The sequence below is a fragment of the Heteronotia binoei genome, chromosome 13 (genome assembly GCF_032191835.1).
Source record: "Heteronotia binoei isolate CCM8104 ecotype False Entrance Well chromosome 13, APGP_CSIRO_Hbin_v1, whole genome shotgun sequence".
Lineage (NCBI taxonomy): Eukaryota > Metazoa > Chordata > Lepidosauria > Squamata > Gekkonidae > Heteronotia > Heteronotia binoei.
Window position 1 is genome coordinate 21,821,212 of NC_083235.1, and position 13,775 is coordinate 21,834,986.

The 13,775-nt window shown below is 46.1% G+C and overlaps 1 protein-coding gene across 1 annotated transcript in view; it reads right to left on the reverse strand.

The window, feature by feature from the left end:
* The window catches only part of SLC48A1 (solute carrier family 48 member 1), a 456,994-nt gene that overhangs the window by 261,568 nt on the left and 181,651 nt on the right, over nt 1-13,775 (reverse strand). The gene's annotated exons all lie outside the window — the stretch shown is intronic.

A 13,775-nucleotide genomic window follows, 5' to 3' on the forward strand; every position in this document is an offset into this window, starting at 1 on the left:
GAGGGAAAACTCTATGGTACCCAATGTGGGGTGGGTTGGGTTGGGAACCTCCAGGGCAGGAGAACCCCCGCCTGGCCTGGGAACTTGGCAGCCCTATTTACAACTGATCTCCAACTGGCAGAAATCAGCTTTCCTGGAGAAAATGGCTGCTTTGAAGGGTGGGCACTATGGCTCCACCCCCGAAGTCTGCAGGTATTTTCCAACACAGACCTGGCGACCCTGCTCTATAGAAACCCACCCTCCAAGCTGCCATTCTCTCCAGAGGAACTGGCCTGTGTTGTGTGGGGATCAGTTGTAACCAGTTGCAGGAGATCTCTAGGCTCCACCTGGAGGTTGTGCAAACCACACAGAGAATCAAGGCAAAAATAGGCAGAGAAATCCCAAGCACTAGGCTTCCATGAAAACTAGCCTCCACACAAGGAAACAAAGCAAACTGTTTAAACAATAATATATCAATCCAAAGTAGACCATGAAATTAGTCCTCTATGTAAGACAAGGAATGTAATCACCGGAAACCAGCTCAGTTTTTTCAGCAAATTAACGCCAAATTCATCCAAAAAAATCCAGGTGAAATAAATTTGATATAAGACTGTTCAGTGTCTCTTAATATGTGCAGCCAGCAGTCCATAAAAGAACAAGGTCGTACTGGAGCCCTTGTTTCGCGTTAGCTTCTTAGAGCTTCTCACATCATTTTCATGCACTGGGTCAAAACGCCGTACTGTTACAAAATTGAGGTGCTATTCAACTTTGGATTAATACATTTATTGTTTATACAGTTTGCTTTGTCTCCTTGTGTGGAGGCTGGTTTTCACGGAAGCGTAGTGCTTGGGATTTCTCACCTGGAGGTTGGCAACCCTACATTCTGCAGCCAATTTGGGCAGTAAAGAATGAGCAAACCTGTACAATAGTTATTTATAAATAGACACTCTGTTTTTAATAAGCCAGGCGGGTTCGTTTGCTAAAGTCGCAAACGGGGACTGAGAACTTCTTAATCAGGCGGCGCAAAGATAAATACATTTTTAGTCTCTGGACATAATGTCCTTAATCCATATCAAATCGTGTTCGGTCCCCTCCCAGGGAATAATTAGGAGTAATTCAAACAGAACAGTTGTGATTGTGAAATACGACTCCTGTGGCTTGTAACAGGTTTAGCATAAAGTTTTGCTGATGAGGAGTTCTGGAAATGGCTTGGAGAACCAGCGAGCCATTCCCAGTGCATTGTTACAGTGGCTTTTCAGCATTTTGTTAGACTATATGAGAGTCACTTTGAAGTTTTGTACATTTATTACTGCTGGTTAAGAGCAGGGCTTTTTTTGTAGAAAAAGCTCAGCAGGGAGTCATTTGCATATTAAACCACACCCCTTGACACCACCCGGAGACTGGCAGCCCTAGGGACTTCAGCCACCACAGGGAAAGGACAGAGCTAAACTTTGTTTCCAAAATGGCTGCTAGCTATCACATTCCGCTCCCCCATTAATCCTTTAAAAGGCACTTTCCCAGCACAGCCCTGCTATACTCCTATAGCACAACTGGGCTGGGAACAGAAATGGGAGGGGGAAACAGATTTCGAGCTGTGATGCAATCACTGTCACACTTCCTTTTTTTGCTTGTATGTGATAGAGGAAAAGGACAGGAGCAAGGAGTGGAAGGGGCAGCCACTGCAAGTGGAGCAAAAATTAGCGTGCTCCAACTTTGTTCTCACCTGCTCCTGCCTCTCTTGTTGGACCTGCTGTCATGTTTTCACACCTCCATCAAGGTGCAACATTTTATTTTAGGGAGTGTATATCCTGCTTTTCAGCCGTACAGCGTGCTCAAAAGCAGTGAATGATAAGAACTGGGGGGACCATAGAGATTAAACTATGTCCTGTCCAACTATGAAAACATCACACTTTTTCATCTTATGAAGTATGAACACACGTGAAATTTTATACCCAGAATTAAATGCTGGCCTTAAAGCTGCCATTAGAATCCAATTTTGTTCTGTTGTGTCATACCAGGTCATTTTTTCTTTGGCAGGAAAAGCCTAGCAGGAACTCATTTGCATATTAGGCCACACCCCCACGTCACCATTGTTTCACACAGGGCTTTTTTGTAGAAAAGGCTCAGCAGGAACTCATTTGCATATTAGGACACACCTCCTGTGCCAAGCCAGCTGGAACTGTGTTCCTGTGCATTCCTGCTCAAAAAAAGCCCTGCTTCAGGCCAACATGGCTGAATCTTCAGACCAACCCAGCTGAATGAAACCAAACAATCCAGGATAAAATCCAGAGAACTATTAGTTAAAGTCCTGTTATTTAAGTACACGTTTTATTTAGGTAAGTGCATACAAATGTAGAACTGAAACAAGGGGTGGAATTCTAGCAGGAGCTTCTTTGCATATTAAGCCCCACCCCCTGATGTAGCTAATCCCCAAAGAGTTTACAAAAAAGAGCCTTGTAAGCTCTTGGAGGATTGGCTACATCAGGGATGTGTGGCCTAATGTACAAAGGAGCTCCTGTTAGAATTCCACCCCTGACTCAAACCCCACAGACTGAACCGCTCAGATTTCATATTTCTTGTGATACAGGGATGCAGCCTAGCACACTTTCTAGGAGTGGACCAGCCTTCAAATGTACCAGGAAAATTTCCAGTGGGAGGCTGCCACAGAGCGCCTCTGGTGGCCAGGAGCAAACTGAAATCTAATGAAGGCCCAAGAGAAAATATGCACCTGTATTGCCACTGATCAACACAATCACACACCATCTAGCGAATTGATATAATTGTGCACAAAATGTTAAAACATAACAAGTAATGCAAGTACAGTCTTCCCTGGATTGGTATAGATAGCTTCACTGTTTAACATGAACTGCTATGGGATCTGTGTTCAAATTCAAAACTCTTGACATTTGTCATTTCACCAGCAAACCAACTCACATGACCCCTGCAGTGCTGGCTGCACCACAGAGGGTGCTCAGTTTGTATCTGGGGTGTGGACAATCATAGCAGTAGGTGCTTGCCCATCATCTCTATGGCCTTGGTCTAAAGGACCCCATAGCAACACTACAGGGGCTGCTTGGCTCAGCTTGCCCCATGGCTGTTTTAACATCCCAGTCTGAGCATAAGAACATACATGGAGCCCACCTGGATCAGACTAAAGACCCATCAAGCCGAGTATTAAGAACAAAATAATATAAGAGAAGCCATGTTGGATCAGGCCAGTGGCCCACCCAGTCCAATGCTTTGTGTCACACAGTGGCCAAAACCCAGGAGCCATCAGGAGGTGGCTTTTGGAGCATAAGAAAAGTCATGCTGGATCAAGCCAATGGCCCATCCACTCTGATGCTCTATGTGGCCAAAGCCCAGGTGCCATCAGAAGGTCCACCAGGAGTTTAGGAACATTAGAGAAACCATGCTGGATCAGACCAATGGCCCATCCAGTCCAACACTCTGTGTCACACAGTGGCTGACCAGCTGCCTCTACAAAGTGTCCGAGCATGATTAGGGATGCCAAGCCCCTGGTCCAGGTGGGGATTCCCCCGCCCAAGAGGTTCCCAACCCACCAGCCCACATTGCGCGGGCGGGGAAACCTCCCCCTATGTCGCCGGCGTGATGATGTCACCCAGAAGTGATGTCATCATGCCAGCAATGTCACATGGCAGCCACTCTAGGTGTTTCTGGGAAAACTCTATAGTTTTGAGAGGGAAAAACTCTATGGTACAGTAGGCACCATACAGTTTATCCCTCCCAAATGGCTAGAGCATCCGGATAAACCATAGAGTTTTCCCAGAAACACCTAGAGCGGCCGTGTGAAACATTGCCAATGTGATGACGCCACTTCCGGGTGACGTCAATGCGTCGCATGTGTGCAAGGCGTGCACGAAAGTCCCCTGCTGTGGAATGCGGGGGACTTAGTAACCCTAAGCATGATGACTGGAACCGCATCTTCCCCCACACTGGCAGTATAGCAGTGGAAAGTGCCATCAAGTCCCAGCTGACTTATGGTGATCCTATAAGGCAGGGGTGGCCAAGGGTAGCTCTCCAGATTTTTTTTGCCTACACCTCCCATCAGCCCCAGCCAGCATGGCCAAAGGCTGGGGCTGATGAAAGTTGTAGGCAAAAACATCTGGAAAGCTACCCTTGGCCACCCCTGCTATAAGGTTTTCGAGGCAAGAGGCATTCAGAGGGAGTTGGCCATTGCCTGCCTCTGAAACACAACTCTAGTATTTCTTGGAGGTCTCCCATCCAGATACTAAGAAGGGTGGACCCTGCTTAGCTTCTGAGATCTGATGAGATCAGGCTAACCTGGGCGATGCAGAGCAGGGCAACCCTGGTAGTGACCTACACAATAAAATGCCCTGATTTAAAGAATCTTGCATTTGAAATCCACATAAGGGTGTAGAAACACCAGTGTTTGGGATGGGAGGACAGGGTAATAATCAGAGGAGAGGAAGAAGTCATGGGAGAAGTAGCCCGGTGAGGGATGAATGTGGTTATTTGTGTTGCAGCTATGTGAACTTTGTTCCCGATGCAGGTGTTCCACCATCTGCCCAACAGTTTGCATTTCGTGCACTGTTAATTGTACTCTTCCTGAAGAGTTGCCAGCTTCCAGGTGGGGATAGGAATAAAGCCTAAGACTGCCGCATACACCAGTTTCTAAGAACTGTATTAGAATCTTGAAGTACTCTGTATTACTCTAACTAATAATAATAATAATGATGACTTTTTGGTAGCAGGAACTCCTTTGCATATTAAGCCACACACCCCTGATGTAGCCAATCCTCTTGGAGCTTACAATAGATCCTGTACTAAGAGTCCTGTCAGCTCTTGGAGGATTGGTTACATCAGGGGTGTGTGGCCTAATATGCAAAGGAGCTCCTGCTACAAAAAAGCCATCATCATCATCTTCAGTATAATTCACTTTGTATACAGCAAGCTACTACCATGTATGTCAACACACTTCAAAATGTTTACAAAAGGAAATAAGGCCCTAATCCAATAATGTAATCACCATACCCCGCAGTAATACTCCTGCAAGCTGATGTATCCAGAAAACCAGTCTCCCTTTAAAAGGGCACATTTCTCTTTAAATGGAAAAAGCTCCATGCTTCAGATTCCTCAGCCTTCGAACAGGTAAGTCTCCCTTTGGAACTGAAAAGGCTCCATGTGTTCTATTTGAAGGCTTATGAGTCAGTTCCAAAGGGAGGATGGAGACTGATTTTCTTGATACATCAGCTTGCAAGAGTGTTGCTGCAGGGAATTGTGGACTATTAAATCATTGGATGAGGACCTTATTTCCTTTGAATTGTGTTGACATACATGGTGGCAGCTTGCTGTATACAAAGTGAATTATAGCGATATCTATTATCACGGCTTTTTTTGTAGCAGAAACTCCTTTGCATATTAGGCCACTCACCCCTGATGTAGCCAATCCTCCAAGAATTTTCAGGGCTTCTTATTACAGGGCCTACTGTAAGCTCTTGGAGGATTGGCTACATCAGGGGTGTGTGGCCTGATATGCAAAGGAGTTCCTGCTACAAAAAAGCCCTATTGTTATTATTTATTAGAGCCTACATGTTAGACTAATACAGAGTACTTCAAGATTCTAATATGGTTCTGAGTAAATGGTATATGCAACAGCCTCAGGTTTTTCCACATAGCATCCATTATCGAATTCTCTCCCACATATTGACTTTATAGCTTCCAGGTGGGGCCTAGACTTCTCTCCTGATTACAACTAATCTCCAGGTGCCAGAGATCAGTTCCCCTGAAGAAAGTGGCAGTTGGAAGGTGGACTGTATGGCCTCTAAGGCTGCCAGCATCCAGGTGGTGGCTTACAACTGATCTCCAACTGACAAAGATCAGTTCAGCAGGAGAAAATGGTCGCTTCAGAACCTGGACTATATGGAGTATACCCTGCTAAGGTTAGGGTTTCCAAGTCTGACTCAAGAAATATATAGGGACTTTGAGGGGTGGAGCCAAGACACTTTGGGGGTAGAGCAAGGATGCACAATTGAACTCCAAAGGGAGTTCTGGCCATCACATTTAAAGTGTCCATGTTCCTTTTAAGCGCCTTCCCTCCATTTGGAATAATGAAGGATAGGGGCACCTTCTTTGGGGGCTCATAGAACTGGACCCCCTGGTCCAATCTTTTGGAAAGTTGGGGGGGGGGGTTAGGAGAGGCACCAGATGCTATGCTGAAATTTGGTGCCTCTACCCCCCCACAGATACCCACAGATCAATTTTCCATTATATCTATGAGAATCGGTCTCTATAGGGAATAATGTAGTTTACAGCAGACATTCCCCCCCCCCCCATTTTCTGATGACCCTGAAGTGGAGGGAGGCCTCCAAACCAGGGAATCCCCTGCTCCCACCTGGGGATTGGCAACCCTAGTTAAGGTCCCTGCCCTCCCTAAACTCCACCCTCTTCAGGCTCCAGTCCCAAAACGTCCAGGTATTTCCCCCAACCCAGAGCTGGCATCCCCAAGTCACATCCCTGCTGATCTCCCTCCCATCCCCAAACTCTGCCCTCCTCAGGATGTGCCCCCAAATCTCCAGTTACTTCCTCACATCTCTAGAGATGGCAACTAGGGTTACCAGGTCCAACTTAGGAAATATCTGGGGACTTTGGGGGTGGGGCCAGGAGACCTTGGGGGTGGAGCCAGGAGCAGGGGTGTGACAAGCATGATTGAACACCAAAGGGAATTCTGGCCATCACATTTAAAGGGACCGCACACCTTTTAAATGCCTTCCCTTCATTGGACATAAGGGAGGATGGGGGCACCTACTTTGGGGGCTCATAGAATTGGACCCCCTTGTCCAATCTTTTTAAAACTTATTAGGGGGGTGTTTTGAGGAGAGGCATCAAATGCTATACTGAAACTTTGGTGCCTCTATCTAAAAAAAAACTCCTCCAGAGCCCCAGATACCCATGGATCAATTCTCCATTTTACCCTATGGGGAACAGTCTCCAGGAGAGCCCAGCAGACATTTAAACACCTCCCCATCCCACTTTCTGATGACCCCAAAGTGGGGGGAGGGCCTCTGAACCAGGGGATCCGGCAACCCTACTGGCATCGCTATGACCGACAGCTGATTCGACCATCCTCAATCTGGTGGATGGTACGGTACACAAATTCATGTCACTTTTCCCTATCTCAACGGGATTTGTATGCAAAGACAAGGCTTGGCATTCTTGCAACATTCTTGAATGTCTCAGCCTTGCTCATCACAACAACACCCCAGCACATGATCTGAACTTCGCACAGCATGGCTGTAAGAATGTGCTCATTCGTTGCAAACTTGAACAACCAGGGGCATTTCTCAGCTGGCATTTAAGGCTGACTCATTTGCTGCCTGGGTGACTTGATCTTTGCTGAAACCAGTCTCCTCGCTTTGTGGGATTGCTCCACTTATTAGGGGGGTGTTTTGAGGAGAGGAATCATTCAAGTTTTGAGAATGGAATCATTCAATTTTTTTGATGTATACATCTAACGCACAAAGAATATCTTGATCTGAAGTAGATCCCGATGGGCTGCCGTGTTGGACTGAAGCAATAGAACAAAGTTAGAGTCCAGTTGCACCTTTAAGATGAACAAAGCTTTATTCAAGCTATGAACTTTCACAGAATCATAGGGTTTGAAGGGACTTCCAGGATCATCTAGTTCAACCTCAAAGTGGCAAACAGCATCTTCCTGGGTGTGTAAAGAAAGGGCCACAAGAACTAAGCACTGATGCAACCCTTCCCGCCCTCTTTCCTGTGGTCTGCCTGTGTTCACAGAATCAGCATTGCTGTCCGATGGCCACCTAACCTCTGTTTAAAAACCACCAAAGAAGAAGAACCCACCACCTCCTGAGGAAGCACATTTCCTCAGATAGTTCCATTTCTATCTATCTGAGGAAATGTGCGTGTACACAATGGCTTATCCCTTGGATAAAACTTGGTCAGTCTTAAAGGTACCATCGGACGTGAAAGTTGTTCCCTGGTCCTAGGGTCCTTCTCACACGAACACACATACAGCTGCCTTATAGCAAATCAGACTATCAATCATTCTCTACACAGACTGACAGTGACTCTCCAGGGCTGCAGACACCTGGTGCAATCAGAGAACATTATCACTGCCATCCCCAGGGTTCACTTCATAGAAAAAGAGGCCCTGGAGCTCATTAGCACAATTCATTTGCATCTGCCACATACTCCGACACCACCAGAAGGTGTACTAAAGTATATCAGCTTAGCGTCTACCTTAAAATGTTTCTAAAATTATAATTGTCATAACAAAACCTCCCTCCCATCGTACTTTTTAAAATTACTTTCTCCTATGTGGCCACAGTGGCATGAAGAAGATTTCCATCTGTCTTCTTTCAATGTTTTGGTTATTTCCCCATTTTTTTGTGGGACAAAATATTAGAAAGTTTGTCAAATCTTAAAGTTCAGCAAAATTCTCACAAGGGGTTTGAACAATATTGCCCAGAAGCAATGATTTGGGGTGGTGGTGGTAAGAAATAGCACGCTAATAAAATTTAGAGGTTCCAGAGTTCTGCTCCTGTGAGCTTCTGCCCAAACTGAGGCCTGGCTATCCCTATGTGATTACCTCTGCTATCCTTACCTGTGTTATTTCTGCAGCCCTTGCAACAGCCCTATGTGGGAGGTATTATTACTCCCTTTTTGCAAATGGTAGACTGAGGCAGTCCAAGAGTAGGTGGTTGTGAAGGATGAGGCCCAGACAGGCAAGATGATGCTGTGACAGTTGTGGATATGAAAGGTTGAATTGGCATCCCAGAGACTGGCAGAGTATGGGGAAAAGACTCAGTGTTAGCATGCCCAAGGTAAGGCATCTACCAGGGCCCAGCATTTCTGATAGGGGTCCCTGCTGTTGACTCCTCGCCCACTCTCTTGCTAAGAGAGCCAGTTTGGTGTAGTGATTTAAGTGTGTGGAGGACTCTTATCTGGGAGAACCGGGTTTGATTCCCCACTCCTTCATTTGACCTGCTGGAATGGCTTTGGGTCAGCCATAGCTCTGGCAGAGGTTGTCCTTGAAAGGGCAGTTGCTGTGAGAGTCCTCTCAGCCCCACCCACCTCACAGGGTGTCTGTTGTGGTAAGGGGGGGAAGGTAAAGGAGAGTGTGACCGCTCTGAGACTCTGAGATTCAGAGTATAGGAAAGGTCCCCTGTGCAAGCACCAGTCATTTCCAACTCTGGGGTGATGTTGCTTTCACGTTTTCACGGCAGACTTTTTACAGAGTGGTTTGCCATTAGGGCGGGATATAAATCCAATATCTTCTTCTTTTTCTAAGGACTTGTGCACCCAGCTGTGAACATGGCCATTGCCACTGGGAAAGAGCTGCAGGTAGTCAGGGGGCAGTGAGCATGGGTGGTGGTGGGGGTTTGTAAGTGGGCAGGGAAAGAACATATGGGCAGGTGAGGGGCATGCAGGTGGGAAAGAAGGTAGGAAGGAATACATTTGTTCTTTGGAGGTTTGAAATGAGCCAAACCTTCACTCTGAGTTTTAAAAGGTTTTTCCTCCCTTCCCCCCTCTGGCAGGGAACAGACAGGAAGGAGGAGGAATTCAACCAATTGCTTTCCAGGCTCACCTTAGCTACAAATGCTAATAGGTCTAGCCAGGGGTCATTTTGTAGAAAAAGAGGCACCAGAGCTCATTATCACAAATTATTTGCATAACTTTTTTTTTTTTTGCATATGCCACACACACCCTGACATCACTGGAAGGTGTACTAAACTATATCAGCTCAGCATCTACCGTCAATCCTTCTTGGATGATAATTGTCATAATAAAACATTTCTCCCATCATATTTTTAAAATTACTTTCTCTTATGTGGCCACAGTCGCATGAGGAAGATTTCCATCTGTCTGCTTTCTGTGTTTTGGTTATTTCCCCATTTTTGTGTGTGTGGAGAAAGATATTAAAAAGATCTTAAAAGTTCAGCAAAATTCTCACAGGGGGTTGGAATATTGGAGCCCAAAAGCAATTTTAAGCAGCCATTTATCAGGCATGGGCACTATACAACCAACTTCCAGTCTCCCTCCGAGGCTGGACCAGATGTTCAAGGACTGTAAATTAATTAGCCAGTAATCTTTCTTTCATGTTTCTTTTATTTGGCTTAGCTGTACCTAGCTCTGTCCTGTAATTACCGTGAGGACCTGGTGGTAATAAAGTTGTTTAACTGATCAGCCTGAACACTGCCTTCCTTATTGCCTCGCCACTCAGAAACGCTGACATAAGATTCACTTTTGGTGTCTATCCTGGGGCAACATTAAGTGTGTGGGGCAGATTTATGAATCCTGAAGTGGGGGCGCTCTATGGGAGTCAAGAAGCAGCTTTTTACCTCAGCTTCCTCTCAGGCCTGTAAGCCAGCAGGGGAAACCTGAGGGGAAAGCGTCCTCTCTTTTATGGAATGGTAAAGCCATTCTGCTACAATTGGAGAGCCAGTTTGGTGTAGTGGTTAAGTGTGTTGACTCTTATCTGGGAGAACCGGGTTTGATTCCCCACTCCTCCACTTGCACCTGCTGGATTGGCCTTGGGTCAGCCACAGCTCTGGCAGAGGTTGTCCTTGAAAGGGCAGCTGCTGTGAGAGCCCTCTCCAGCCCCACCCATTTCACAGCGTGTCTGTTGTAGGGGAGGAAGGTAAAGGAGATTGTGAGCCGCATGGCAGCAGGGAGATTTCAACCCGTGACTTTTAAATTTATGACTCAGCCATTACAGTTTCTATCGGAAGTTAAGGACTTTGCACTGTCTCTTAGCCTCAGATTTCGGAGAGGGACTGTAGAGAGTCAGAGAGATAGAGAGGTCAGGACCAGTGTTCCCTCTAAGCTGAGTTACTGTGAGTTACCGGTAGCTCAGTTTTTTAGCCTCCTGCTCGCACATTTTTGTCTTAGGAAAAATAGCCCCAGAGCAAATTAATTTATGCAGTAGCTCACAACTTTTAGAGAGCCAATTTGGTGTAGTGGTTAAGTAAAGGTAAAGGTAGTCCCCTGTGCAAGCACCAGTCATTTTCGACTCTGGGGTGATGTTGCTTTCACGTTTTCACAGCAGGCTTTTTACGGGGTGGTTTGCCATTGCCTTCCCCAGTCATCTACACTTTCCCCCCAGCAAGCTGGGGACTCATTTTACTGACCTCGAAAGGATGGAAGGCTGAATCAACCTTGAGCCAGCTACCTGAACCAGCTTCCGCTGGGATTGAACTCAGGTCATGAGCAGAGGGCTTCGACTGCAGTATTGCAGCTTTACCACTCTGCACCATGGGGCTCTTGTGCGGTTAAGTGTGCAGATTCTTATCTGGGAGAAGTGGGTTTGATTCCCCACTCCTCAATTTGCAGCTGCTGGAATGGCCTTGGGTCAGCCATAGCTCTCATAGAGCTGTCCTTGAAAGGGCAGCTTCTGGGAGAGCTCTCTCAGCCCCACCCACCTCACAGGGTGTCTGTTATGGCGGGGGGAAAGGTAAAGGAGATTGTAAGCCACTCTGAGATGTGGAGTGGAAGGCGGGACATAAATCCAAAATCCTCCTCCTCCTCCTTCTCCTCCAGTAGCTCACAAAGCAGAGTTTGTTCTCACAAGACTCCGTAGCTTAGAGCAGAGGTGTCAAACATGCAGTTCAGGGGCTGAATCAGGCCCCTGGAAGGCTCCCATCAGCCCCCCAAGCAACTGGCTGTCATCTTCTTCGTTCTCCCTATATCCTGCTTCTTTCTGCAGAACAGATTGCTTTGCGAGGCTTGCTCAATTGCACAGGAGCTACAGAGGAAAACCTCTATTTTCTCCATTGGCAAGAGCTTTGCCAGGCTCTCTCAATTGCACAGCAGAGCTACTGAGCACAGCCTCTCTTCCTTCTATTGGCTGAGGCTCCCCCCCCTAGTCCCCAAGGAAGAGCCAGAGTTTCCTTTGTCCAGTTTCCTGGATCCCATGGGTGAAATACAAATAAAGCATCTTTAAGACCAAGAGTGCTAACGTTTTAGGCATGTTTTAAGTTTTTAAATATATATATATATATTTGTGTTTGTCTGTGTTCTTTATAAAATTTATATCTCTGCTACCTAATCTTAAATAGGTACACACATGGCCTGGCCTGACATGGCTCAGAGCAACAAGGTCTCATTTTTGTCAGATCCAGCCCTCATAACAAATGTGTTCGACACCCCTGAGAGGAAATATTGGTCAGGACCCTGGGCATCCTTCCTTTATTCTGCTCTGGTGTTCTCCTTGCTATTCTCAAGACATCTCCCTTTCCCTCTGGCTCATACCTTCCCCCTCTGCCTTCTCTGTTTCTCTAGTACATCATAGCAAGAATTTGGTGATGCTCCCTTATTGCACTGTTTGGTTATTTCCCCCTGGTCCCTTAGGGACAAAAGCAGATGTAGTTTACTTTCACTTTCCTCTGCAGGTTGGTGACTCTTAGTTTTTGTTTGAGCAGAAGCCTGGTAAGGCCCTGCTGTTGTCCCAATAAAACTTTCAGTCCTTCTAGCAAGGTGCAATTGTGGAATTATTATCACATTCTCCATCTTCCCACCGTGAGAGCAAGTCGAGCTTACCTGCTTCTCCATCCATCCTAGCTGAGCTAGTTCGTTCAGAATGCTACCTCTACTCTGTCCTTATAATAAGCCAACCTCCAGGTGGTGCAAGAACAAAACCCAAAGGCATCCAGCCTTGATTATGAAAAAATTGACAAATTTATACAAAATACTTCCTACATAAGCAAATGTTCTAATCTGCAGGAAAAAAAGTTGAGCTATTGCTATTTATGAATTACGGTATTCAAGATTGATGAAGCTTGTTAAAGCGTCGTGTGAAACAGGGCAATATGTGCTTCCCTGTTGTGAAATTGCGCTGTGCTGCTTATCATCTTTACACCTGTCTTTGCTGAAAGGACTGTCTAAGCATCGGACTCCTACTTCACAGCTTGTTTAATTTCTTCCCCAGACTTCCACCACAAAGAAATGAACTTTGGCATTGAATGAAAGGACTTTGGGTTCGGGCTATCTTGTATTTGTATTTATAAGAAGTATCGTTTGCTTATGTAGGAAGTATTTTGTATAAATTTATCAATTTTTTCATAATTGAGGCTCGTTTTTCGTGGATGCATTTGGGCCTGCTTCACTTTTCCACATTACTCTTTTGGTTACTCTAACCTCCAGGTGAGAGCCAGTTTGGTGTAGTGGTTAAGTGTACGGACTCTTATCTGGGAGAACGGGGTTTGATTCCCCACTCCTCTACATGCACCTGCTGGAATGGCCTTGGGTCAGCCATAGCTCTCAGGAGTTGTCCTTGAAAGGGCAGCTGCTGTGAGAGCCCTCTCCAGCCCCACCCACCTCACAGGGTGTCTGTTGTGGGGGAGGAAGGGAAAGGAGATTGTGAGCCGCTCTGAGACTCTTTGGAGTGGAGGGCGGGATATAAATCCAATATCTTCTTCAGGTGGTGGCTGGAGATCTTCTGGGATTGCAACTGATCTCTACGCAACAGAGATCAGTTCTCCCGGAGAAAATGGCCATTTTGAAGGACAGAAGCTACTAGGGGATGAAACCCCATGAAAACCCTCCTCTTCCCAAACCCTGCTTTTCCCAGGCTCAAACCTCAAAACCTTCAGGAATTTCCCAACCTGGAAATGGCAACCCCAAAAAGGACTCCTATTAGTTTACTAAGAAAAAAGAAAGGCTCTATGTGAATTTTATTTCCTCAGCAGTAACTAACGCAGCTTACTCTGCAGTTCTAATAGTTTCTAAAGCATAACTCTAAAGCAACAGGATAGCCCAAAATAAAACAAGATCCCCCAAATAAGCCCGGCCAG